This window comes from Saccopteryx bilineata, chromosome 4 (genome assembly GCF_036850765.1).
Source record: "Saccopteryx bilineata isolate mSacBil1 chromosome 4, mSacBil1_pri_phased_curated, whole genome shotgun sequence".
In the NCBI taxonomy this organism is placed as follows: Eukaryota; Metazoa; Chordata; class Mammalia; order Chiroptera; family Emballonuridae; genus Saccopteryx; species Saccopteryx bilineata.
Window position 1 is genome coordinate 47,780,534 of NC_089493.1, and position 25,806 is coordinate 47,806,339.

At 43.1% G+C, this 25,806-nt stretch overlaps 1 pseudogene; it reads left to right on the forward strand.

Moving 5' to 3' along the window:
- Positions 1-5,897: 5,897 nt before the first annotated feature.
- LOC136335428 (large ribosomal subunit protein uL4 pseudogene) overlaps positions 5,898-25,806 on the forward strand; it is a 48,257-nt pseudogene continuing 28,348 nt past the window's right edge.

Consider the following 25,806-nt stretch of genomic DNA (forward strand, 5'->3'; position numbering starts at 1 on the left):
CCAAAGCTGATTTCTTCTCCACTGAAGTATCATAGTCTTTTGCTCATTTTTCTGGCATATTTTGCCTTGCATTATAATTATTTAATTCTATAATTTCTCCTCCTTACAAGATTTTAAGTTCTATGATGGAAAAAGAACACCTAGTAGATGTTGAATATTAAATGGCCATAAATAGATTAATATGGGACCATTCATTCTAACCCAGTGAGGAAAGCATTGCATTAGATCCAATGGAAATGTCTTACAAAATGTATAAATGATCTCAAGAGAATACTGGACAAAATATTTTTAAAGAATTCTAAAATAAGGTTCCATGGGAAAATGTGAAAAGTAAAAAAAAAAAAAAAAAGCAACATTAAATAAAATAAGCCAGAGAAAGACAAATACCCAAATGCCATGTGATTTCACTTTATATGGAAGCCAAAACAACAACAACAAAAAAACACAAACGAACAAAGAAAACAAAAGTAAACTCATAAATACATACAGAGAATAGATTGGCAGTCACCTGGGGGGAATGGGGCTGGGGGTGAAATGAATGAAGGGGATCAATTCTATGCTGATGGATGGTAACTAGGCTCACAGTGCCGGTCACTGTGTAGTGGGTAAAAATGCAAATGACACTGTTGTATTCCTGAAATAGATGTAATCCTGCATACCAATTTTACCACAAAAAAAGAATGAGCACAAGAATTCTTCGTTTCTGTTTACTGAATGGAAAACACTGGGGAAAATATATAAGAAACCTCAGGTCATAACCTCAGAAAAACTCTTTGATTTGAACATACACAGGAATGAAATGCTGAATCAAAGGGGTTTAGGAATTAATCAAGTGAGAAAAGGAAGTTTATATATTGAGTCCATGCCTCTCCTCAGAAGCTCAGGAAACAACTGAGAGAGTTTGAATATGACAAGGGAGGAAAGATAGGTTTTGACAGATCTTACAGTGGGTCTTCACTGAATATGAGGGAACAATGAATTAAGGAGTGTATTTGTCAGGGTAAAATCCTATTGCTTTAAGATCCTCATTTTCAACAAGAGTAGATTGAATGTGATTAATTTGCTTTATGTGGCTTGGACAGCTTGACTTTTCACTCAGCTACTATTTGTCGTTGATGCACATTTCCCCCCTGTGTTCTCTCTTGACCTGGGTTTGTTTTATTTTTTTCAAGACACTGCCCTCATTTTTGCCCTACTTCTCCTGCCACCCACTTCCAGTTTCTCTTCCTCAGCATCCTGTCCTTGGGCGAGTCTCTTCTCATTTTGCTTCCTGTATCCTTTCTACTTGACCTACCCACCCATGCCCATGGTTTCAACTGTCCTTCATACGCTAGAAACTCTCAAATGTGCATTTCCAGGCTCCAGACAGCCATGAAATCTTTACACCTCTCTGCATACTGAGCTGAATTTATTGACTTTTACCACTGGGCATGAGTCTGAGATACATGGACCACTTAACTAGCTATTAATTTGCCACCCCACTCCCCCCTTTCTACCTTTATTTAGTTAGAATAGGGGTAAAAGTTGTTGAGAGGAAAGGTAAAGAATGAATTGTTACTGTTCCCAAAACCTCACCTCTCTTCTTTTTTTCTTGACCAAATCAGCTTGGTCTAGGGCTTGGATATTTTATTGAGAAAAACAAAACCCATGTGGCTAATCAGAACTTTCCTCCTTTGAAATCAATCAAGTGAGTTGCACCTTTACTCAAATGTTCCTTAAAGGGGAAAAGGATTCTTGTCCCTTTCTCAAGTGGTAGAGTATTTTTTGCAACTACCTGTAGTAATCTCTTTCATAGAAGTTCTGAGGACAGTTTTTATCATCTCCTTATTTTTCCAATGATGTGTAGGGCTCCAAATGGATAAGTTGTCCAGGAAGCTATCTATCTACTATGGCTCTGCCCTAACTCCAGGCTAACTTTCCTGAAGAATTAACAATCTCAGTGAATGGTACCTCATCATATGTTTTCTCCAAGCAAGAGAACCAGATATTATTATTATTATTATTATTTCTTCAATCACCTAATCAGATCTGCTTCTTAATTTTAAAATCAGTAAACTTTCTTATTTTGAGTAATTTCTCCATAGTGTCTCTTGAATTCTTCTGCAGAGAATAATATCATCTGTGCATAAGGATGGTTTTGTTTCTTTTTTTTTAATCAGTAGGCCTTTTTATATTTTCCTTGGACTTCCAGTAAAATGTTAAATGAAAATAGCGATGACAGACATCTTGGTTTCCTTCTCAAAAGCGAATAGTTCTAATAATTCATTTTTAAGTATAATGTTTTGCTCTAGGATTTTGGTAGATAATCACTATCAAATTGAGGAAGTTATCATGTATTTCTAGTCTAAGAAAAAAATTTTAAATGTCAAATATATATGTCATCTTTTATCAAATGTTTTTCTCAAGATAATCATAACTTTTTGACCCACATAAATTAGAAAGAATTGTCCTCTTCTTTATTCACTTGGAAAAACATTCTACATTTTTCTTCTCTCATATTGCATTTATCTAGGTTTAGTATTAGAACTCACCTATAAAACTGACTAGACCTAGTGTTTATGTTATTTTATTTCTAGGAAGTAGATTTTATTTTCTTTAATAGCTTTGGGACTAGTCAGGATTTCTTTTTAAGTCTGCTTTGACTAATTTGTTTGTCTAGGAATTGATTCTGAATCCAAATTCTCTCTCTCAGTGTTGGGATTCAAATAATTTAACAACTGGTTCTCTGCCTTAATGACTAATTTAAGTATAAAAAAATGATATACCAAAAGGTAGTTTATTATTTTATGCATTTAATAATTAAGAACAATAAAAGAAGACACAAAACTAGATTGTTAAAAGAGTTTTAAACTATTAATGAAAAAATATTAAATAATACCTGACAAAAAACAATAAAGCTGTTATTTAAGAAATTTCCATATTGCTTATTGATCGGTGTCTTCACTTGCAATTTTTTTCACCTAATGATGAAATGAATAGTAAATACGCTGTTGCACAGATGAACATTAAAACAGAGTAAGGGGCCCTGGCCAGTTGGCTCAGTGGTAGAGCGTCAGCCTGGCGTGTGGGGGACCCGGGTTCAATTCCTGGCCAGGGCACATAGGAGAAGCACCCATTTGCTTCTCCACCCCTCCGCCGCGCTTTCCTCTCTGTCTCTCTCTTCCCCTCCCGCAGCCAAGGCTCCATTGGAGCAAAGATGGCCCGGGCGCTGGGGATGGCTCCTTGGCCTCTGCCCCAGGCGCTAGAGTAGCTCTGGTCACAACAGAGCGAGGCCCGGAGGGGCAGAGCGTCGCCCCCTGGTGGGCGTGCCGGGTGGATCCCGGTCAGGCGCATGCGGGAGTCTCTCTGACTGTCTCTCCCAGTTTCTAGCTTCAGAAAAATACAAAAAAAAACCCAAAAACAAAAAAACAGAGTAAGGAATATAAACTTGTGATTTCCACTTTGGGCGTCTGCCCAGGCGCCCACCTTAGAGAGAACCCTGATTACAAGTGCCATTTTAACAACTGGTTCACCAAACTCAACAAAAAATTAGGTATCAGTTCTGTTGAACTGGTGCAAACCAGCTGAATCCTACCGCTGAATGTATTTATATATATAACATACACGTGTTGGTATAATGTACTCGATAAGCTGTTTAATGTCAGGTCAAAAAAGACAAATCAGTACACTTGAAACTGATACAAAATAATATGAAATGTAAACTGTAATTAAAAAAAGAATTAAAAAAGAAAAGAAAGGACAAGTAAGGACTAAGGTACTGTCACAGATAGGAGGAGACGAGGGAAAATAACAACTAAATGCAATGTGGGAGCCTGGGTGGGATCCTGGGACAGAAAAAGAACAGTAGTGGAAAATCGGGTGAGATTTGAATAAGGTCTCCAGTTCACTCAGTAGCGTTGTGCCATTGTTAATTCCTCAGTTTTGATAATTATACTATGGTTATGTAATATGGAGATAAGCTGTGTGAAGGGTATACGGGAACTCTTCTGTTTTTGCCACTTTTCTGTAAGTCTAAAATTAGTTTACTGAAAGTTTAAAGAAGAGCTTACTCTGGTAGCTGCGTAGAAAGTAGGTGGGGTGGGGGCAGACCGCACACAGGAAAGCAGGTAGAATTCACAAAAGGTGGTTTGGAAGAGTAACGGTGGTAGCACGAAAGATGAAAATAGTTTATTCATTTTCTGTATCTCTGTCTCATTTTTTTAAATTCATTTTAGAAAGAAGAGAGAGAGAGAGAAGGGGGGAGGAGCAGGAAGCATCAACTCCCATATGTGCCTTGACCAGGCAAGCCCAGGGTTTCGAACCGGCGACCTCAGCATTTCCAGGTCGACGCTTTATCCACTGTGCCACCACAGGTCAGGCTCTCTGTATCATTTTTTAAAAAAGACTTTATTTATTGATTTTACAGAGAGGTAAGGGTGGAGCAAAAAATATCAACCCATAGGTGCTTCAGTTTAGTTGTTCATTAATTGCTTGTCATAGGTGCCTTGACCGGGCAAGGCTAGGGTTTTGAACCTGCGACCTCAGTGTTCCAGGTCAGGTCAGCGCTCTATCCACCGTGCCACCACAGGCCAGACTGTCTCATTTTTTGATTCATAATATTGTTTATTTGTACTGTCTCTTTTTCAATGGATAAAATTTGCTGAAGTTTTATTGATTTTAGTAGTCTTTTCAGCAAACTAACTTTTTAAAAATCCTTTGAATTTTTTCTTTGTTTTCTATTACATTCATTTCTGTTTATAATTTCCTCAATAAATATTTGCTGACCTCCTATTCTATTCCAGGTACTATTCTAGGCACTTGAAATAAATCCGTGAATAAAACTGATCAAGGTTCTTGTCATCAAACCCACCAAGTTTTAAGTACCAGGTGAGCCCAGCAACGGTCCATTGTAAGAGGGAGATGGTATGTCTGGGACCAAGCCCAGGTAGCACCAGGGCACATATGTAAGCTGTTAAAGCAGGTACTCCAGACCCCATATCACCTCCAGAATTGCATCAGTGCCCCTGCCCCAGTTCACACTTATGTCCATATGGTGGAACCCATATGATCAGCTGAAGGAGGAGGCATAATCCCAAGCTTGGTTTACAGATGAGTTGGTTTAGTATGTTATATAAGCTGAAAATGAATAGTGGCTGCATTTCATAGCTCCATTTAGAAGTGAACTTGAAAGAGGAAAACAAAAATCTTCCCGATGGACTAAATTGGGAGAGATACACCTGGTCACCTACTTTGTGTTGAAGAAGTGGCCTTAGGTGAGAATGCATATAGATTTTTGGGCAATGGCCAATGGCCTGGTTATCTGTACAGGAGATGTACTAGAAGATCAGAGACAAGGAGGTCTGTTGTAGAGGTATATAGATGGATCTATGGGAGTGAGCATGAGTGTGAAAATCTTTATGTCACGTGGTCACATGTAATGCCCACCAGAAAGCATTCACCATAGAAGGGCTCTGAACAACTAAGTATACAAGCTGATTCAGCTGGTTGACATTAGCCAGACTTCATCATCAGCCAGCCCAGAACTGGCATGCTGGGCACATGAAAGGAGTGGCTGTGGTCACTGAGATGGAGGCTACTGATGAGGTCTAGCTACTGCTGCCACGAATGTCTGACTTGTCAGCAATAGAGACCAATGCTGAGCACCTGAATGTGGTTCTATCCCTTGAGAAGACCAGTCACCTAGTGGCAGGTCAATTATGTTAGGCTTCCTGGAAGGATTAGCAGTTGGTTTTCACAGTGATAGATGCTTATTCTGGGCACAACTTGCCTTTCCTGTCCTTAAAGTGAGCCTCAGACAGCATCCTCACCTGGGGGCTTACTGAACTGCAAATATAGCCCCATCAAAGTCCTCTGGATTCTTTGTGCCTTGCACCACACAGGCAAGAAGAGGTGTCACCATGTTGGCAGAAGGCAGAGCTGCTGTTACACAAGGAGACAGGAGGAATACTGGTGGGAATAGACGATCCACTTGGAAGCCTTTTGGTGCTACCCGGCCCCTTGTAACGTAACTGTAAATGGACACATGCAGCAACCCCAACCTCAGCAATGACAGTTTGGGTCATGTCCCTAAGGAAACCACCGAGACTTGTTGAAATGATAAGTGAAGGTGAGGAAAATTCAGAGTGGACAATCGTGGAGAGAGATCACGAGTACTAGTTATGCCCTAGTAGAACTCCAACAATGCTGCCTTCTCTAGGTTTTCTCTTAAGACTAGAGGCCATGGGAACCATGGAAGAGCTGTTCCCCAAACGTACGTGGAGTAGTAGATCTATGCTCCTTAGGAGGTGGACCGCGGCTGCCATGGAAACGAACTGCTCAAATCTCCTACTGTGGGGAGTGTAATTGGCTGACAACCATTACGTTGTTCACACGGAGACCTTGATTCCCCCAGCTGTTCCAGCCTTGACCGGGCACGGCTAGGGTATAGTGCAGACCTATTCCTGTAGGTCATGGAGTAACTGTAATGGGAAACTTGAGCTCCAGGAGTCCCCATCAGCTTGCCCAAACTTTCCTAGAAACTGCGCTACAGTTTGAGACTCTCTTTACCCAAACCTTCTTCATTCCTCCTCTTTTCATAGGAGTCACCGTGAGCTCCCAGCCTCCCCCTGCTTCCTCTGTGCTCCACAACATAGAGAGCTCTTGCACCGCCAGTCCCATCTTGGCATCTACTTCATGAAGGACTGTAAATTTCACTTGATATTGGCAAGACTGTGAGTGCAGATGGAAATGGAAAGTGAACTGAGCTCCAGGGCTCTCTACCATTCAGAATAAAAGAGAAGAGAAAGAATTAACAACAGAGGCTGACAAAGGGTGGCTGGTGAAGTAGGAGGAAAACAGAGAGAATGCGGTGTTCTTGACGCCAGGTAAAGAAAGGGTACCCAAGAAGAGAAATGCCTGTCACTGAGGCTGCCAGGACACATTAGCGAAGGATCACAGGATTTAACCAGGAGAAGCGCATTGGTGGCTTAGACAAGAGCAGTGTTAGTGACTGTTGTGGATGACATACTCCTGATTGGAGTATGTTTATGAGACAGTGAGAGAACAGGAATTGGAGATGCTAGGTTTGGCCACTTTTTGAGATCTGTTGCAAACCAGAACTGAGAAATGGGGCAAGAGCTGGCAAGGGAACTGAAGTCAAAGAAATGATTTCCAGACGTGAGAGATAACAACATATCAGTGTGCTGACAGGAATGATCCAGTGAGAGGTGAGCCACTGATGGTGTAAGCAGCACTGGGATGATGTTGTTGAGTAGGTGATAAAGGAGGAGACCACCAAGGGGGAAGCTCTTCAGAGAGTCTCTGTTCCAGCTCCTTGCTCCTCCCAGGCCCAAGTTCATTACACCAGAGACAGATTAAGGTCGATTGAGGCCCGGGGCGCAGAAGAAAATATTGGGCCCCTTAAAAAAAAGAGACAGGGAAAATAAAAATACATGTTAACCACATTTTTAAATAAATAAAAAATATTATGTACTATTAACGTTAAAACTACACATATGAAACCAAACGTGGTGTCATTAGAAAAAAGTGTAAAGTTGGGGTTTTGCGGGGTCCTTCAGAAGTCGGGGCCCAGGGTATGCTCCCCGTGCGCCTGCCCTTAAATCCGCCTCTACATTACAATCAAGTCCCTGAAACAGGACAAAATCCCCCACCCTCTACAGTGTTGCATCGGCTCAGACACTCAACACTCTGATTATCGGTTCCTTCTTTGTGTTGGGCGTCTAGGAATTTTGCTTTGCTTTTTTGTGATTTATGCTTTACTTATTTTTACCTATTTACTTATCAACTATTTTACTTATTTACTTATCAACTATGCTTTACTTATTTTTTAAACTTTTATCCATTTCTTGTTTTCATGCGGGGACTTTTTTCTGGCTGTCTGTCTACTATCTCACTGCGAATGAGTCTCCCACAGTGGTTTTTCTTTTTTTTTTTTTTTTCTTTTGTATTTTTCTGAAGCTGGAAAGGGGGATAGACAGTCAGACAGACTCCCGCATGCGCCGGACCGGGATCCACCCGGCACACCCACCATGGGGCGACGCTCTGCCCACCAGGGGGCGATGCTCTGCCCCTCCGGGGCGTCACTCTGTCGCGACCAGAGCCACTCTAGCGCCTGGGGCAGAGGCCAAGGAGCCATCCACAGCGCCCGGGCCATCTTTGCTCCAATGGAGCCTCACTGCGGGAGGGGAAGAGAGAGACAGAGAGGAAGGAGAGGGGGAGGGGTGGAGAAGCAGATGGGCGCTTTTCCTGTGTGCCCTGGCCGGGAATCAAACCCGGGACTTCTGCACGCCAGGCCGACGCTCTACCACTGAGCCAACCGGCCAGGGCCCCACAGTGGTTTTTCTCAAGTGCAAATCTGATTAGGTTGCTTCCCTCCTTAAAATCCTTTGGTGATTCATAGTAACTCAAAGAATAAAATTCAGGCTTCCCACGATGACATATAAATCCCATTTCTTTGCTCTTTAGGCTCCTAGCTGTCCATCTCAGCAGCCTCAGGAAACACCAATACTCAGTCATCAGATATGTCTGTTTTCCTTTTTGGTTTCTGGTCTTGGTGTCATTCTAGGAATGGCCTTCTTCACTCTAAGAAGATATAAACTGTGCTATATTTCACATAGTGAAATATACATTTCTGATTTTAGTACACTTAACACTTTTTTAAATGATGGAAGTACTGTAGTTTTTCCTCACATTTTAAGCCAATTGCTCCAATGCCTTTTCTTCAATTTTAAATATTACTCATTTGAAACAGGCTCGGACATATTTTATTACCAGCAAACATCTTGGGGTCAGAGAGGTCTGGGTGTGCGTGTTGGATACCAGCTCTGCCTCTTCTCTGATGGCATGAGGATTCTTGTGGACAGTTTATCTGCAGCACTGGCACCGAAAGGGCATATACTAATGCCATTGTGTTGGGTATCATTATGACTTAGTAGGAGTAATGGAATGAGTGGATCTGGGGAGAATGTATCCATCCTGTTGATCTGTTCATCTATACCTGTGCCAGGACCCTACTGCTTTAATTTCTTATGGTGATAGAATGTTTTAATATCAAATAGGCAAAAAATCCCATGTGGACTTTAACATTTTATAAATTATTTTCAACATCCTTTTTATTATACGTATAATAATGTTTTCATTGCTCTTATTTCCCAAGTCATGAGTTATTATAAAAACACTTTAATATTTTTTTAGTATTTTAAGATTTAGGATTTTAGTATTCAGAGTGCAATCTTAATTCAGAATTTTTTTAAAATCTTACGCTAAAGATTTCATAGGAAAAGGTTGAATAGTTTAGGGTTATTTTTATTAGCTTGATGTATTGTGAGAAAGAAATTAGCCTGTTATTTTTCACTGCTATTGACAACCAAATGAGCAAAGAGGTTTAAATTGCAACATGGCTTTCAGTTAAGCAAAAACAAAGAATTTTAAAAATATATATATATGTTTGATTAAAGAGTAAAGCATACTTCCAAAGAAAAGGTTAAATACTATTATGTAATTTTTTAAAAATGTCTGAACTGTCTCTCCCTTCTCCCCCCACCCTTCCTGCTCTTATCCTGCTTAAGGGGAGGGGACAAAACCCAGCTGGTTGCTTTAGGGGCTCTCTAACTTATAATCACATGAACTTGAACCTTTAATGCAGGCTAACCTGCATTTTGGGGACTTTTTATGAATGTCAGGAACCAAAGTACTGCTGTCTTCATCTCATAGTTTTGCACAATAATATACAACTCTTAAAACGTTATTTCCTTTGTTTTAATCAGTCTTTCTTGCTTTGGCATTAGTATTTCAAGCACATTCTCTCTTAAATTATGGCTTTGCCATGTTTCTTTGCTGCACATGTATCCAAGGGCAGGGAGCATCAGGAAATGATCCTTCACTGACCATCAGTTAACGCTCTGTGGTTTCTTTTGCTGCATGGTTTTTTAAAATTCACACCCACACTAATTTTATTAATGCTCCTATCAGTCTAATGCACATAGTGGACACTACTCTTTTTTTCCTTTTTTTTTTTTGAGGCAATTGCAAAATATGACCAGTGAGCTGGAACCAAAGAAATAACGGAGACTCATGGCATTGTGATTTCCAAAAAGGTCTCAGTTTCTAATAATGTCATTGCTTTGGATTAACATTAATTAACCCAATATTATCTAGAGTTAGTATTACAGTGGATGTTGTGCCGTTATTCATTCATCATTCAGCAAATATTTATTATTTATTTAGAGAGACAGGAAGTGGGGAGGAGAGAGATAAGAAGCATCAACTCTTAGTTGTGACACCTTAGTTGTTCATTGACTGCTTCTCATATTTACCTTGATTGGGGGGGGGGGGCTCCAGCCAAGCCAGTGACCGTGGACTCTAAGCCAGCAACTTTGGGATCATGTAGATGATCCCACGCTCAAACTGTCAACCCTGTGCCGCTCATGCTGCAAAACCCGTGCTCAAGCTGCAAAACCCGTGCTCAAGCTGCAAAACCCGTGCTCAAGCCGATGAGTTCACATTCTAGCAGGTGACCTCGAGGTTTTGGACTGGGGCCCTGAGCGTCCTGGGTCAACACTCCATTCACTGTGCCACCACCAGTCACGCTCAGCCAGTATTTATTGAGAGCCACCTGTTAGGTGCTGGGAATGTACTAGGAAGAAGCTAGACACGACGTTTTCGGTATGGCAGGATTGGCAAACATAAATTTACACACGCTATAAAAAAAGAGTTGTCAGTTTAGTTATTCGACACACATTTCTCAGCAACCTCCTGCTTTGTGCCAAGTATTGGAGTTGCATAAACTGGGAAGTGGATCAGCAGGGGTGCCTGTGCGAGGAGTTGAGAACCTGCTAAAATGTAGGGGCTTTCTGATGTCAGGGGTGAACCAGCGGCCTCTCTGGTACCTGAGCCAAAGATCACCAGGGAGGCAGAATCAGAAATTTCCCTCCTGTCTTCCTACTGCCTGCCGCCATTAGAGCCACCCATCACATGGACTGCCATTTGGGGGGTGGGGTGGGGGCAGCAGGAGCAACTGCGGGAGCCCCCTCAAGCTGGCAGGTGGAGGTGTTGGCAGAAAGGCCTGCAGTGGCAGAGGAGGGAACAAGAGGCAAGGAGAGAAATTCTCCCAGCCAGGGTAGGCTCTGAACAGGACCCAGTGGGGATACGTGCAGGTCCCTGTAGCCACGCTCTTTCCATGCACTCTGAAAGTGGCAGTTTTGATAGCCTTTCCAGCGTTGGTCTAAGCCCAAAATCACATCGAGGGCAGTGCCCTCCCTCCCCTCAACCAACCATTCATTCATCCAGCCATCAAATCAACTGGCCAGAAGCTCAAATTGCTCCCATTGTCTGGCCTTTCACATAGAACTCTTTCTCCATTTTATCCCCTGCTGGGTGGTTTTGAACCTTCAACACTCATTGGAATAATCTGGAGAGTATTAAAAAAATACTGATGTTTAACTTCCACTTCAGAGATTCTGGTTTAAACACTCTGAAGTATGGCCTGGGCGTCATGATTTCTTAAAGCTCCCAGGTAATTCTACTATTATTAACAAGGTTGAGATTTATTAAACTAAAAAACGAATACGATCAATGCACTGTCTAATTCACTGAAGGAGAGTGCTGTGAACCAGCGCGGCTAGTAATTCCAGGTCCTGAGTGGGAATGGCACGGAATTAGGAAAAGATGCTTACAGTAAAAGAATGGAAGGGCTCTGCACTGCTGATGGCAAGAACAGAGCGCACTCAGAACCCACTTCCTGCTTTCTTTATAGGGCAAAGTGGGCCATTAGCAAATCAGAGATCTCTGATCACATTTCCAGGACAACCCAAGAATTTCACCAAGTGCAGAAAACCCCCACCATACATAACATCTTAGCTTCACAAAACAAAGGCTAGAAGAAACTTGCTTCCAGTATTTACGGGGGACATGGGGGAAAAGATGAGTCTAAACAATCCAGCACCACAGCTTAACAGCCTTTAGCAACTTCACAGAACAAATGAGGTGGGGGATTGGGCAGACTGTCAGCTTACAGCCAGTTCCCCACACCCCTGTCCCCCCAAAATTTAAACTGCAAAAACCCTATTGGCTTTTCGGTCCCCAACAGGAGAGAGCACTGCTAATCATGTTCATCTATTTGCTTTGTTAGGAAAAAGTTGCAAGCTTAAACTAGAATCGTAGGGCCTTAAATAGACATTAGGTTTAGAACTGTTGTAAGTGTAGTTTTGAGTTCAGCTGTGGAGCTGTCTCGTAGGCACCTAAACCTAGAAAACGGTGTTCATTCTGTGGTGATGTAATAAACTGAAGGTTTGTGTGCCCCTAGAATTCCTATGTTGAAATCCTACCCCTCAATATGATGGTACTAGGAGGTGGGGCTGTGGTCATAAGGGTGGAGCCTTCATGAATAGAATTAGTGCTCTTATAAAAGGGACCTCACAAAGATTTCTCACCCCTTTTCTGCCATGTGAGGGTACAATGAGAAGACAGTGTGGAAGAAGGTTCTTACCAGAACCTGGCCATGCTGGATTTCCCAGCCTTCAGAACTGTGAGAAAAAAAATAAAACAAAACAATTGTTGTTTAAACTACTTGGTCTATAGTATGTTTGTTATAGCGGACTGAACTGACTAAGACAGGTTGTGATAGTTAATGAATAAAGTTGGTCAAAGAGAAGGCCAGGAGTTATAAACAAGCATTACCATGCTAGATTTGTCAGGGAAAGTGTGCTTTTGGAGGAAGTCTGACCAGGCTTTCATAAGAAATTTTCCATGATTTAATCAGGCCTTTCATTTAGTCGTATGAACAAAAGATGGTTTAGTGCCTGATTTACTGAATAGCAACAGATAGTTTTATGAGAAGTTGATTACCCTCTTTAGGTATCTGAAGGGTTGTTCATAGAATGAAAATTAGATGTATACTTTGGAGACAGAGGGCAGAATGAAGATCAAAAGTGAAATGTTAGCCTGACCTGTGGTGGCGCAGTGGATAAAACGTCGACCTGGAATGCTAAGGTCACCGGTTCAAAACCCCGAGCTTGCCTGGTCAAGGCACATATGGGAGTTGATGCTTCCTGCTCCTCCCCCTGTTCTATCTCTCCCCCCCCCCACACACCTCTTTCTCTCTCATTTTCCTCTCTCTCTAAAAATGAATAAATAAAAATCTAAAATTTAAAAAAGTGAAATGTTGGCCTGACCAGTGGTGACACAGTGGGATAAAGTGTTGACCTGAAACACTGAGGCCACCAGTTTGAAACCCTGGGCTTGCCTGGTCAAGGCACATATGGGAGTTGATGCTTCCAGCTCCTCCTCCTTCTCTTTCTCTCTCTCTCTCTCTCTCTCTCTTTCCCTCTCTGTCTCCTCTCTGAAAATTGAATAAAGTCTTAAAAAATCCCAGCAACAACAAAAAAGTGAAATGTTATATTTTGTGATATATTTTTACTCAATATAAGGAGGTGAGATGTTATCTTTACAAAATGCTGTCCAGGCCCTGGCCGGTTGGCTCAGTGGTAGAGCGTCGGCCTAGCGTGCGGAGGACCCGGGTTCGATTCCCGGCCAGGGCACACAGGAGAAGCGCACATTTGCTTCTCCACCCCTCCGCCGCGCTTTCCTCTCTGTCTCTCTCTTCCCCTCCCGCAGCCAAGGCTCCATTGGAGCAAAGATGGCCCGGGCGCTGGGGATGGCTCTGTGGCCTCTGCCTCAGGCGCTAGAGTGGCTCTGGTCGCAACATGGTGACGCCCAGGATGGGCAGAGCATCGCCCCCTGGTGGGCAGAGCGTCACCCCTGGTGGGCGTGCCGGGTGGATCCCGGTCGGGCGCATGCGGGAGTCTGTCTGACTGTCTCTCCCTGTTTCCAGCTTCAGAAAAATGAAAAAAAACAAAAAACAAAAAACAAAATGCTGTCCAAGGGTGGAGTTGGCAACCCCAAAAGGTATTGAGATCCTTTTTAAAAAATAATTATTTTCCAATTACATTTGGCATACAATATTCATTTCATGTGTACAACATAGTGATTAGACATTTATATACCTTATGAAGTGATCACTCTGATAAATTTAGTACTCATCTGACACCATACATAGTTATTACAATATTATTGACTATATTCCCTCTGCTATTATATTTTACAACTGTGACTTTTTTTAATGTTTCCATTGAGAGAGAGAGAGGAAAGGAGAGAGAGAGAGAAAGAGAGAGAAGCATCAATTCATTGTTCCACTTAGTTCCATTTGGTTGTGTGCTCATTGATTGCTTCTCAAACATGCCCTGACCGGGGATTGAACCCATAGCCTTGGTGTGCTGGAACGACACTTTAACCACTGAGTCACCTGGCCAGAGCCACCTGTGACTATTTTTATAATTGGTAATTTGTACTTTTTAATCCCTTTTATAACCCCTTCATTTCTGGTGACTATCAATTTGTTTTCTGTATCTGTGAGTTTGCTTCTGTTTCGTTTATTTTGCTTTTTGGATTGCACATATTATATAAGTGAAATATGGCATTTGTCTTTCTTTGTCTGACTTACTTCACTTAGCATAATACCTTTTATGATGTGAATACTCATGTTTAAGTACATACATATGTTTAAAATGCATATTTAACAGTACTTTAAAGAGAATAGGGCTCTGGTTGGTTGGCTCAGTGGTAGAGCATCGGCCTGGTGTGTGAAAGTCCCAGGTTTGATTCCTGGCCAGGGCACACAGGAGAAGTGCCCGTCTGCTTCTCTCCCCCTCCCCCTCTCCTTCCTCTCTCTCTCTTCTCCTCCTGCAGCCAACACTCCATTGGAGCAAGGTTGGCCTGGGCACTGAAGATGGCTCCATGACCTCCACCTCAGGCACTAGAATGGCTCCAGCCACAACAGAGCAACACTCCAGATGGGCAGAACATCGTCCCCTGGTGAGCATGCTGGGTGGATCCCGGTTGGGCACATGCGGGAGTCTGTCCACCTGCCTCTCCCCTGCTTCTCACTTAGGAAAAAGAATTTTAAAAAATAGGAAAAATAAATAAACAGAATAGAACTTAGATTTTTCTTCACTGAAAAAAATATCTGAAATGAGAAAAGTGAGTGCAGCCAAAGGTTGAGGCTTGAATCTCACACGTCAGGACATGGGTAACGTTCCATAACATCTCTATTTCTCACACTTACTGCTCAGCATCATTAAGGAAAAATGGTTTAGAATAGGACTGGCAATCTACCAAGTGCATCCAGAGGTGGAGTCTAGATCAGCCATCAAAAGACCCAGGCAAAATGCAATGTGGATCTTTGATGTCCTCCAACCTATCTGCAGCTCTTTCCTGCCTTTCACAACCCTGTTCATTGACCCTGAAGTCTCCAAAAGATTATGCTTTCTGTCTGCAGTCCAAACCTGACCCCCACCCTCAGGGTCTCTGCTGCAGAATGACATGTGTTTTATATCTATTACTCTGCCCTTCCCTTCTCCAATATCCTCCCCTCCAGATTCCTTTTCAAACTTTCCATTCTGCTTAGTCTCCAAAGATAAGAACCTGAGAAATATATGTTTGCATTATTGACCATTGGCTCCCCTATTCTTAGGAAACAAAAATATAGGTGGGGGTGGTTTGCAATAGATGTAGTGAGTCAGGAGTTGGAGGTCATGAGAAGGTTGTCTTGTCCCCTGTCCTTAGGGCCAAGCAAGGTGGAAGCATACCCATGTGCAAAAGGTTGACAAATTCTGATTTATGGATGTAGAGATAAAAAAAGTGCTACACTTTTTAGCCACAGATTTCTCTCTTTTATGAGTCTAGGCAAATTATGTACATTGTTTCTGTTTTATATCAGGAATAATTCCTATGAATAATAAGTCAAAAGTTATTTTTTAAATTTCCAGATAAGGTTCAATTTAGCTTGGAAAAGAAAGTAAAAATGGCACATCTATAAAGTAGGAGAAGAAATATTTATATTCAGAGGAAGAAATGCATACTAACAAAACATGCAGAGGCCTTAGGGTTTCTCTAAGAATTTTATTTCAGGGGGATTTTATAAAAGAATGAAGCTGTGTGCTTTTTCTCTTGAGAAAAAAAATTCCAATAGATTGTTTTCCATCTGGGAAGATTTAAAAAGAAAATTTCCCCTGCTTTTTAAATTCTGGCTTTCATGTGCCCTATTGGAATTTTATAAATTGGACTCTTCTCCCTCCTCCAATAGCAAAAATAAGTCTTTTCTGGGTAAGTAGTATTTTCTGTCTTTCTTTGAGAATCAGCTCTCCAGACAGGTAAAAAAGAGCAAACACCTGAAAAAATGAGCTGCAATTCATTTTATTTCACAAAGACTAGCTGCCAAATCTAAGTTAAAATTGCTTTCTCTCCAAGACTGTAAGTCAACTCTGCCTCTGGAAATTCATCTGGAAAACATTGCCCAATTAGTAAGTGGAAGAATAATGCCACATACATGTTCATACACACACACACACACACACACACACACACACACACACACACACCACAGCCTAGCTCTCTATCCCTTCAGCATTTTGTCTTCACAGGCACTTAAGACCAGTTTGAAAGGAGACTTACAGAGAGGTAGCAAAATCCCAAATTCCCATTTTTTTTAAGTGAGAGGAGGGGAGGTAGAGAGACAGACTCTCTCATGTGCCCCAACCAGGATCCACTCAGCAACCCCATCTGGGGCTGATTCTTGAATCAACCGTGCTATCCTCAGTACCTGAGGCTGACACTTGGACCAACCACACTATCCTCAGCGCTTGGGGCTGATGCTTGAACCAATCAAGCCACTGGCTGCAGGAGGAGAAGAGAGAGAGAAGGGAGAGAGGGAGGGGGAGAGAAGCAGATGGTGTCTTCTTATTTGTGTCCTTACCAGGAATTGGACCCAGGATGTCTGCACGCCAGGTCAATGCTCTATCCACTTAGCCAACTGGCCAGGACCCCAAATTCTGATTCTTTGAGGAGAATGGCAGCCAGTCAGAGGTATAATTTGACGCTGACTGTTTTCCTTGTGTTGTGTACCTTGGTTGGTCAAGCCACAGAGACTGGGTAAGAAAATGACCAACCGGCATATAGGTAGGCAGGTTCACTTCTGGTTCTGTGGAATAGAGCAAGCCTACTAACTTTCATGTATTTATGAACCACTGGGGATCCTGTTGAAATATAGACTCTAATTCAGTAGGTCTCTGGATAGGATCCGAGATTCTGCATTTCTGACTAACTCTCAGGTCACACAGATGCTGATACTCTGCAACACAGAACAACCTTGCCCTAACCTCCTCTTCCTACCTCCTGACCATCATGGAATTTTAGAACTGGAATGGATCTTGAACATTTAGTTGCTCCTAAAATATTAGTTCATGGAGTGACTGACTGCATCTGAATCCCAGGGGGAGCTTTAAAACCTCCTGGATTCCAAGAGGTTCTGATTCAGCTGGTTTGGGGAAGGTCGCAGGCACCTATCCCAAAGCTCGCCATGTCAACTGGAGGAGCAAAAAGGCTTTGGACCATTAACAATCAACTCATTTTAGAAATAAGTGAACAGGTTGTGAGTAGTTAGGTGACCTGCCCAATAAGACCTAGTTGATGACGGCATTAGGACCGGAACTCAGAGACCCCCTTTTTAGATCCCCACCCTGCTATTTCCTCCTTGGCTGTTTGGGGGCGGTTGCTTCCCCCAAGAAAGCAAAGCAATTTCCCATCTCCAAATGACAATTCTTAAGCATGAAATAAAAGTCAGCTCCAGTGCTGTTAATGGGGTGCTGATCCACCCAGAGCATTTCCTCCTCCTGGAAGCAAGCCCAGCGAGGTCTAATGTGGATTTGATTCTTCTCACTCTAGAGGAGGTTGCTTGGAGAAAGGCACATGGAAGTGGAAACGTTTCCCATTACATTCCCCTGGGAGATAATTTTGTGGTTAAGAAGGACTTGGACCCTGAGTGTTTTTCTGATGCCCAATGAAAATATTAGTACTTTCAGTGGTTTCCATACAATCAATGATCCTAAAATGGACATGTCATCTTTTCTTCTTAGAACTTAAAGCTTTCGTGTTTGTTTTTGTCGTTCGTGCCACAGCTACAGTATTGGACAGGCTTTACCCTGTCTTTTTTATTTTAGGTGAAATCCCGAAACTTTGCACAGAGTCTGCCCCTTCTCCCTCCTTACTGAGCGGTGCCAATTCTGGGAATGAAACTGTGGTCTGGGTGTTTTCTGCTGTTTGGGTAATTCCTGCTTCACCAGTTTGGGTTCTTTCTTTTTGGGAAAAAGAAAATCTTCATTGACGTTAAAAGTAGTTCCTGGCTAATTAGCTCAGTTGGTTAAGAGCATTTTCCAGAAACAACAAGGTTGCAGGATTGATCCCCGGTCCAGGCACACACGGGAAGCAGCCAAAGAATTCACGACTGAGTTGAACAACATATGAATTCTTCCCTTCCCCCTTCCGTGTCTCCCTTCCTCTCTGTCTTTCTAAAAATCAATACACATTAAGCCCTGGCCAGATAGCTCCGTTGGTCAGAGCATCTCTCCAAAGTGCAAAGGTTGCTGGTTTGATACCCTGGTCAAGCCACATACAGAAGGAACTCAATGTTCCTGTCTTTCTCTTTCTCAAAAAAAAAAAAAGAAAAAGAAAAGAAAAAAGAAAGAAAAGTATATGCTAATCTTGCCCCACACAAACAAGGAAGGTTGAGGAAGGCACACCACATTGAAGGACTTTCTCCACAGTCAGCATCACCAAGTCAGACCTTCTCCTCTCCATCTACAGTGAGACATCTCATCCCAGGCCTCTCCTCCCTGGTCCTGATGCCACACCGGGCTGCTCTGGCAACCGGATTCTGCAGCCTGTGGACACCTCCTGAAGTCATTTCCTGGTGAACAGGACATTTTGTGACCCAAGTCTTTGGGTTTCTCTGCTAGAGACAAATCTGTTCCTCTCCTGTGAATGCCACCTCTGGTGAAAGGATAAACACAGGACGAGCCTCCTTTGGAGTGAAATTTCTTCTGGAGCAGTCTTTAAACAAGTGACCTAAGATTAATTCTGTGTGTGTGTGTGTGTTTCTTAAGTGAGAAGCAGGGAGGCAGAGAGACTGATGGGATCCACCTGGCAAGCCCACTAGGGGGCGATGTTCTGCTCATCTGGGGCATTGCTCCGTTGCAACCAGAGCCATTTTAGCACCTGAGGCAGAGGCCATGGTGCCATCCTCAGCTCCTGGGGCCAACTTGCTCCCATAGAGCCTTGGCTGTGGGAGGGGAAGAGAGAGATAGAGAGAAGGAAGAGGGGGGGAAAGGTGGAGCAGCAGATGGGCACTTCTCCTGAGTGCCCTGCCTAGGATTCAAACCCGGGACATCCACACACTGGGCCGACACTCTACCACTGAGCCAATCAGATAGGGCCAAGATTAATTCTTACTTAAGGACATCATAAACATTTCTGGGCAGTGGGTTTCAGCGGGAGCTTTTGTAGTATAGTGGGCTGAGCCCAGGTTGAAGAGTGAGAGGGTTCAGAGCTAGGGCCAGCTCTCCTCTGCATGGCTGGATGTCCTCGTGAGCTCCAGGCATCCTATTCTTACAGTGGGATAAGGTCACCCTGATTATTTAAAATGAGAGTTGTTTTTTGTTTTGTTTTGTTTTTAATTCAGTGAGAGATGGGGAGGCAGAGACAGACCTCCACATGCTCCTTGACCAGGTACCACCCACAATTCCACTAGCGGGGGATGCTCTGCCCGTCTGGGGCACTGCTCTGTTGCTCAGCAACCAAGCTCTTCTTAGCAACTGAGGCAGAGGCCATGGAGCCATCCTCAGTGCCTGGGGCCAACTCACTCCAATTGAGCCATGGCTGCAGGAAGGGAAGAAAGACAGAGAGAGAAGGGAGAGGGGGTGGGGTAGAGAAGCAGATGGGTGTTTCTCCTGTGTGCCCTGACTGGGAAATTGAACCCAGGACATCCACATGCCAGGCTGATACTCTACCACTGAGCCAACCTGCCAGGGCCAAGAGGAGATTTTTAAAAGCACTTGGTAAGCTGTAAACAATGAAACAAATGTGAGACATTACGTTTACCACCAAGAAATAATATTGTACATGTAATGTGTAACTGTTGATCTTCTTCCCTGTGAGCCTTTTATAACCATAGGAAAGATGACATGGTAGCTGTGTGGTGAATGTGAAAATTCTCTTTCCACATTTCCGGTGGGAGTAGAATTTACTGAGATTCCCCGCTGCCGGGCTCTGAAGGTCAGCACAGTGTCAGCATCAGGCCATGCTTGCCAGGAACTGCTTCCTGCCCACGGCTAAGTGTGGCAGTTTCAGGCCTCCCTCTCTCCCCCCTTTCCCTTTTCTTCAGAGAAGTCCGACTCATTGCTGTCTGATGGTTCCCCTGCCTTCTCTAACTCCCTCCTCATTTTTCTCCTGGTGTTCTCTGTCTTCATCTCTTAAGAAAAACCTCTTGCCTGCATTTTTTTCTTTTTTTTTCTTTTTGTGACAGAGACAGAGAGAAGAACAGATAGGGACAGACAGACAGGAAAGGAGAGAGATAAGAAGCATCCATTCTTCGTTGCAGCACCTTAGTTGTTCACTGATTGCTTTCTCATATGTGCTTTGACCAGGGGGCTACAGCAGAGCAAGTGACCCCTTGCTCAAAACAGTGACCTTTGGGCTCAATCCAGCGACCATGGAGGGTCATGTCTATGGTCCCATGCTCAAGACAGCAGCCCCACACTCAATTTGGTAAGCCTGCGCTCAAGCAGGATAAGCCTGAGCTCAAGCTGGTAACCTCAGGGTTTTGAACTTGGGTCCTCTTGTGTCCCAGTCCAATGCTCTATCCACTGCGCCACCACCTGATCAGGCTTTCCTGTCTTAATCTCATTTTTTTTGAGAGAGAGAGAGACAGACAGACAGACAGGGACAGACAGACAGGAAAGGAGAGAGATGAGAAACATCAACTCATAGTTTAATACCTTAGTTGTTCATTGATTGCTTCTCATATGTGCCTTGACCCATAGACTCCAGTGGAGCCAGTGACCCTTTGCTCAAGTCAGCAACCTTGGGCTTTAAGCCAACAACCTTTGGGTTCAAGCCAGCGACCATGGGATCATGTCTGTGATCCCATCTCAAGCTGGCAACCCCATGCTCAAACTGGTTAGCCCACGTTCAAACAGGTGACCCCAGGGTTTCGAACTTGGGTCCTCAGCATCCCAAGTTGACACTCTATCCACTGCACCACTGCCTGGTCAGGCCTTAATCTCATTTTAGTGTCTGGTTCTTAGAAACTCAGAGTAATGCAGACCCCAAATTCAACTTCCTGAGAATGTCCCACAGCACCTGGAGTTGTCAGCAATGACACTGCCCAGACCCTGGAGCTCCCTTGGTACATGCCCTCTGGACTCGGTCCATGCTCTGGTTCTACTCAGCTCCTGGGTATGTGGACAATTTCCTTATAAGTGTCCTGTTCTTGGCCTCAGCACTTTCTGGCTACTAACTGTCTAGATGGCCACTCAAAGGGACAAAGCCCAAGTGCCCATTCTGCCATTCCGGGACCAGGGACCCAGGGCCCACTCCTTAGCTGCCCAGCAGCCTCTCCACAGGCCCAGTACCTCTCCCTTTAGTCCTCACCCACAAATGCTCTTCTCATTGGCCTCCCCCCACCCGACATTAGTTCTTGATGTCCCTTTACTAGAATGAACTAGATTGTGACGGAATTTTTAAAAATCTCAGTGACTTAAAATAACAAAAGTTTATTTCTCCCTAGTCCCTAATGGCTGACCTGATTAAGCCCAAGGGCTCTGCTTGTCACAGTCACTTAGGGACAGGGGCTGAGGCTGAGGGAGGCCTCCTTTCCACATGTGCCACCTTGGTGACAGGGGCGGAAAGGAGCAGACTGGAGGTGGAATCCCTGCAATTAAGTGCTTCCCCCTAGAAGTGACACTCCATCCTGCTCACATTGCTTTGGCCAGAGCAAGTCACTTGGCCGTGCTTAACTTCATGGAGCAGAGACAGAAAGGGGAGCAAAAGGAATACTTAATGCCTAGACCTCAGAAAACATGGGTTTGGAGGAGTTTTCCACACATAAACTCTGCTGGTTTCCTGGAAGCCCACGAGACCTAAATTCCCTGACGGGGTGAGAAAAATAATTTGAATTCCCCCTGAGGCTGAGCCTGGAGATTTGTAACACAGCAATAGAAGAAAAGTTGAGTTTTTCACACCCTGCTGCAGTCTGAGCACTACAAATACCCATCTTGGTTACCAGGACACAGCCAGAAAGGGGCTGGGGTTTGCATAGAGGACTAAAAATGTGGCAAAAATATCATACCATTAATATTCGAATGACAGTGTGACAGCTCATTGTTCCCAGCCATGACACGGGGCCTCTACAGCTGTTCCCAGGGCTCCTGGACCAGGACCAGGAATCCGGGCACGTAATCTGTGATGACCGCAATTGGAGTGGGGTGCGGCCAAGCAGGGACTGGCCACCTACCATTCCGGATCTGACAACACTTCAGTTGTTTTAAACGACCTGGGAAGTGCAACACCATCTTGCCCAATTCTTTGTGAGCTGCACTCTCAGAAATGGATGGGGAAAGATTCTCTTCTGGTTTCAGTTAAGTGATGCTCTTCGTGTAGCTTATCTGTTAGGTTCATGCTTCTCTGAGAGTGTGGAGAGGTGGGTAAGTGCTTTGAATTTCAAATGCCTAGTATAGTGTGGATTGAATTCGAGTTCAATTGGATGCATCGAGGAAAAGGTTTTGCCATGTGGTTCCTTGAGCGGACGATTCAATAGAAAAGTTAAGTGACATGATTTGTTTGTGCTGTGTGAAATATACAACCAATAAATGAATGGTGATGTCCATTTTTCCAGTAGCCACACAAACTCAATTTTCAGAAAATGAAAAAAACTTAAAACACATGTAGGAAGTTAAGCAGAGTCCTTCTCCTTAAGGGATAATGCAATGTAATAGAAATAAAAGGATTGAGGATAAGTTAGCAAAGAAGATAAACATTAATGAGAGAACTTGATGAATAAATTAGCTTGAAATAGTATAGTAATAAGGTATTTGCCTCAAAAACAGGCTTTAGGTCTCAGAGTCTACTTCAGGCTATCACTAAAGTACAACCTCTTGGTTCCTCTAAGTCAGCTATTTCCAACCTTTTTTATGTCATGGCACACATAAATTAATGACTAAAATTCTACAGCCCAACAAAAAATATATATATTTTGCCAATCTGACAAAGACATAAGATTTATTTATTTATTTATTTTTTCAAAGTTGAAAGTAGGGAGTCAGTCAGACAGACTCTGCATGCACCCGACCGGGATCCACCCGGCATGCCCACCAGGGGGCGATGCTCTGCCCATCTGGGGTGTTGCTCTGTTGCGACCAGAGCCATTCTAGTGCCTGAGGCAGAGGCTATGGAGCCATCCTCAGCGCCCGGGCCAACTTTGCTCCAATGAAGCCTTGGCTGTGGGAGGGGAAGAGAGAGACAGAGAGGAAGGAGAAGGGGAGGAGTGGAGAAGCAGATGGGCGCTTCTCCTGTGTGCCCTGGCTGGGAATCGAACCCGGGACTCCTGCACACCAGGCCAATGCTCTACCACGGAGCCAACCGGCCAGGGCCAAGGTATTGCATGTTTTAAAAATTCTTGCAACACACCTGTGTGCCTGCCACAGCACACTGGTTGAAAATCGCTGCTGTAAGTGTTAAGCAACCCATTAAAAATGTATTATTTATAGTCATGAGCTTCACTGTAGGCTCTGACAAAGCACCCAGGGGAACTATTCAGTATTTTGGTATAACCGACTCGGGTATAGCTCTCTAAAGTGGGCCAATGTCCCTTCTCTTGTCACTGCTCATGGAACAATGGCCATGTTTCTATGTTGTTCTGTAAACAGAGCCCAATTAGACTTCTGTGCATGGCTCAGAGCAGCATTTTCTCTGGGTGCTGTTTTACGCCCTTGCTAGGTTTTATTGTGGGATGATGAATTCTTCTTACCAGTCTTTAGTCAACTTAGAATAATAAGGACAAGGCCCATGTTTGCTTAAGAAGAGACAGACGGTATTGATTCCAGTCTGTGAATAGTCTATAAGTATGAAAGACTTGGAAAGTTCTCCTCAGGGCTTATTTTTAGAGGAGCATTAGCTTACTAGATAACATAGGTTTTTATGGAGTTGAGAGCCTTCTTATTACCTCTTAGGCTAGGGATAGTTCAGCTAAGGGTATAAACAGATACCCAGATCTATTTGAGGATCAAAGAAAGATACCTGGCTTCAACATTATGGAAAATATCCATCTTTCATTAGTGTTAACTAAAATATTTATTATTAATTTACAACATAGAGTCCTAATTGAAAAATAAATGAGTTTCACCAGAAATTAACTCCCTCAATATTGGGTATGATTATTAATCCTACAAGAGAAGATTAGAATATGGAGAAGGCATCTTCTCAGTCCAGCCTGTCTCAAGGTGGGGCTTTGGTGACATTAATCAGAAGACTTTGTCTGCCCAAATAAAATATTATCTATGAAGCACAGAGAATAGATGATAATAATAGCTACAACTTATTGACTTGACCACCTACTATATATAGCTTCATTCTAGGTACTTTCCAGGCCTTATCTTGTTTAATTTACCATCCAATAGGTTGTGCAATTGAGACCAGACATAGAAACCATCTGTGTGTAATTCAGTGGGAAGAATATGAAACAAGATTTAAAAAAAAGATACCTTGTTATTACATGAGTCTGGAAGCTAAAATATGATTCCTCTGAGATTAGATCAATAATATGTCCATCTTCCTGTTGATGTTTTTATGTATGCCTAGAGATGCATAAGAGCCAGGGTTCTTGCAGACAAGTAACAGAATCCAAGTGATATTCAACTGAGAGTTTATTATTTAGAAGTATAAATCGTCCTGGCTGGGTAGCTCAGTTGTTTAAGCATTGTCCCCATTTGCCAAGGTTGTGGGTTTGATTCCCATCAGGGCAAGTATAAGAATCAACCAAAGGCCTGACCAGGTGGTAGCGTAGTGGATAGAGTGGCGGACTGGGACACAGAGGGCCCAGGTTTGAAACCCCGAGGTCGCCGGCTTGAATGAGGGATCACTGGCTTGAGTATGGAATCATAGACATGACCCCATGGTTGCTAGCTTGAGCCTCAAGGTCACTGGCTTGAGTCCAAGGTTGCTGGTTTGAGCCCGTTTGCTGGCTTGAGCAAGGGGTCACTTGCTCTACTGTAGCCCCCTGATCAAGGCACATATGAGAAAGCATCAATGAACAACTAATGTACTAATATGCCTCAATGAAAAATTGATGCTTCTTATTTCTCTCCCTTCCTGTCTGTCTGTCCCTATCTGTCCCTCACACTGACTATCTCTCTGTCTCTGTCAAAAAAAAAAAAAAAATCAATCAAAGAATGCATAAATAAGTGGAACAACAAATCAATGTTTCTATCTCCCTTCTTTTCTCTCTAAAAATCAATCAATAAATAAAAAAATTAAAGTATGTATTAATGAGAATACCTTTAGCTGAAAGTAATAAAATATCCTAACAGTTGCTTAAACTAAAAACATCAATTATTCAGTTTAAGAAGAATTCTAAGGGTTAGTGACTCAAGAGTTAGATCGGTGGTCCAACAGTGTCAGGCTGTTAAGTCATCATCTCTATAATTGCCTTAGCCTTTTCTTTAAGGTCACAACACAGTTGAAATAGCTTTAAATATTAGTCCTCACATAGTAACATTAGAAAGATAAGAAAGGGGTGACCAGAAAAGTGGAACTCTCTCTTTTTGAACTAAATATGCTTTATCCTCTGGGTTCATTGCCTCCTACAGTAGAAGAATAATCCCCCTACCCAAATATGTCTATTATTTATTCCCCAGAACCCGTGAA